The sequence below is a fragment of the Nematolebias whitei genome, chromosome 23 (assembly GCF_014905685.2).
Source record: "Nematolebias whitei isolate Nwh7 chromosome 23, NemWhi1, whole genome shotgun sequence".
In the NCBI taxonomy this organism is placed as follows: Eukaryota; Metazoa; Chordata; class Actinopteri; order Cyprinodontiformes; family Rivulidae; genus Nematolebias; species Nematolebias whitei.
The window spans coordinates 20,726,963-20,729,710 of record NC_056520.1 but is presented as its reverse complement, the minus strand read 5'-3'; the positions used below and the strand labels follow the sequence as shown (position 1 = coordinate 20,729,710).

At 44.0% G+C, this 2,748-nt stretch overlaps 2 non-coding genes across 2 annotated transcripts; both read right to left on the bottom strand.

The window, feature by feature from the left end:
* Positions 1–324: 324 nt before the first annotated feature.
* On the bottom strand, positions 325–397 carry trnak-cuu. Its single transcript has one exon. It is a non-coding gene; the product is annotated as a tRNA-Lys (tRNA).
* A 2,144-nt stretch (positions 398–2,541) lies between these two features.
* trnag-gcc lies at positions 2,542–2,612 on the bottom strand. The gene has a single exon. It is a non-coding gene; the product is annotated as a tRNA-Gly (tRNA).
* Between the last annotated feature and the right edge of the window lie 136 nt (positions 2,613–2,748).

Genomic DNA, 2,748 nt, shown 5'->3' with positions numbered 1-2,748 from the left:
CAAATATTTGACTGAACAAAAAATACTTGTTCTGAATGTGTCACATAAAGAAATGTATCTTTTCCATAGTTCTTTGATAAAGGATAGGCTTACACTTCACACATCATTTGTTTACACAAACAGGTGATGAAGTGGCTGGGAACAAAGTACTTGCAGGCAAGATTTCTACTACTCACACAGACACCGTGCAATACCTCATCTTTTTTATGAACAAGTGTTAACTGATAACACATTTACAAGTACATCACAATTACAGTTAGTGATCCTAAACTTTGTAATGCTTAATTGGGGGGGTGGGAGAGACTCTTAGATGAAAAGTTTGTTCGCCCAACGTGGGGCTCGAACCCACGACCCTGAGATTAAGAGTCTCATGCTCTACCGACTGAGCTAGCCGGGCTTGCCACAATTTGAGCAGGGTTCATTTTTACACTCAGGCAACCTCACCATACGCTGTTTCCAACATAATCTACATATTTACGGCAGAAACAAATAAATAAATATTATAATTCATTTTATAAGTAATAGTATTATAAGTAATAGTAGTTAAATATAAAATAAAGTATAAAGAATAAAGTAAATAGTTACAAACTTTTATTTGTAAAAAGGTATAAACTGGTAGTTGTACAACAGAAATAACTACAAGAACACTGTTTTGAGAATTACTCACATAACTTTTCTTTAATAACTAACAGAGTAATCTTAAAAACATCCATCCATTATCTTTTACCTGCTTCTTCCATTTTGGGTCACGGGGGTCACTGGTGCCCACGTCCAGCAATCACTGTGCGAGGGGCGGGGTACACCCTGGACGGGTCGCAAGTCCATCACAGGGCCACATAGAGACAAACAACCATTCAGTCTCTCCCTCACACCTAGAGACAATTTAGAGTCACCAATCAGCCTAACATGCATGTTTTTGGTCTGTGGGAGGAGACGGACAGAAGCACATCCTGAGCTGTGCAGCGCTTATACTGACTTTTGGGGGGGGGGACAGAGCCAAAGCCACAAACTGTCTGTACAGACTGTTTGTTTTTTGTTTTGGGTGGACAGACGCACATGAGCCGTGCACTCTTTGTACTGACAGTTTTTGAGTGGGGGGGGTGGGTGTGGTGTCAGCGTGAGGGTTCAGCATGCGGAAAAAGGCTGCCTTTAGTTTTTTAGCTAGTGCACCTGTATTGCGAGCTGCTAGTTTAGAGTTAAGGGTGCATTCACACCAGCCCTGTTGTCCACAACTCTAGCCCATTTGCCTAGGAAGTCTGGTTCGTTTGGGGAGGAGTGAACGCGCCATCGAACTCTGTCACGGAACAAAAAGGCGAACTGTAGCCCGGGCTAAAACCTAGGTCTTGGTTCGGTAGAAGAAAACTCCAGCGCGGTTTGAGTACAGTGTGAATGTAAACAGACCGGGCCCCGCTCCACAAGCAAGAAGTGGAGTACAGTGCAGGGCAAACAAACACGCATTTCTCTGACCTCATATGGAGCCGTCAGCTGCCTTGTGTGAAAAACAACATTCTCCATGGTCTGCTGCCTCATCTTCTGCTCATGTTGAGTCCATTTTTGAAAAATGACAAAATGACTAAAACTGCTAAAATTTGACGCCACTCCGTTTTTGTTTTTATTTCCAGAAGAAGAAGAAGAAGTGTCTTCTTCAAAAAGGTTTTTGTGTTGTTTCTTTCAGTAGTTCTTGGTGCAGCGCCCCCACAGGCGAGTGGGGGAATAGGTTGGCTCGACTGCACAGTGCAGTGTGAATGCAAACGCACCAGCTCAAATGTGAACAAAATGTCATGAATATTGGTCCCGAACCGAACAGAGTCTACCGGACTATCTGGTGTGAAAACAACCTAAGTCAGTGCCGACAGGTGGTTGGGGAGGGGGGTGTTCAGTAGACAGGGCGCTTGGTTCTGTTGACGGGGTGGTGCGCCCCGCTTGTATAATGGTAGGGGAAACAATGGGATTCAGATGTAATGGATTTCAGAAAACAACAAATGAGTGTGACGCTCTTCTTCAGGGAAGAGTTCACTGAGAGTTTGCAGGCAAGTCAACGAAGAGTGTCACACTGTTTTGTTCTTTTTTTCTGTCCAGGGGTTTGCTGAGCCTGCCAGCAAACCCCTGGACAACTCCTGGACGTGACACCCAATGATAACTCTGTGCTCCACGTACCCAGAACCAATGAGCACTTCATGATTCATTGGCACGGCCAGCAGGTCTTCTGTGTATCTTGACATTTTGGTTGAAAGTCACAACACAAAGTACACAACCCGGTCTTCTTGCAGTGTCTGGATAAGGTCTCTCAGGTCGCTCTTGAAAATGAGTCCTTGGGACTGAATGAGACTAGCCTTTTAAAGTTTTAATGAATGAAAAGGAATGGAGAAAGAAATGGCTCTATCTTAGGCTGTGCTTTGTTTTGATAGGGAACTGCTGACTCAGGATAGTGACAAACTTTTCATACACCCTATAATCCCAAAAACAGTGTGAACATTTTTACATGAAAAACTAAAAATAAATGGATCCTCGGGTAAATACTAAAAAAAACAAAAGGAATGTTGCATTGGCCGGGAATCGAACCCGGGCCTCCCGCGTGGCAGGCGAGAATTCTACCACTGAACCACCAATGCTGTCACTGTCAGTTCAGCACATAAAATCGTCCCCACTTTGACTGAAACATCTGTATCGTCTGTTTCTTGTGTTGCCTGACTCTTTCAGGGTGAGCACGCTGACAATGAACAACTTGTCCACAACTCAGAAAGGAAA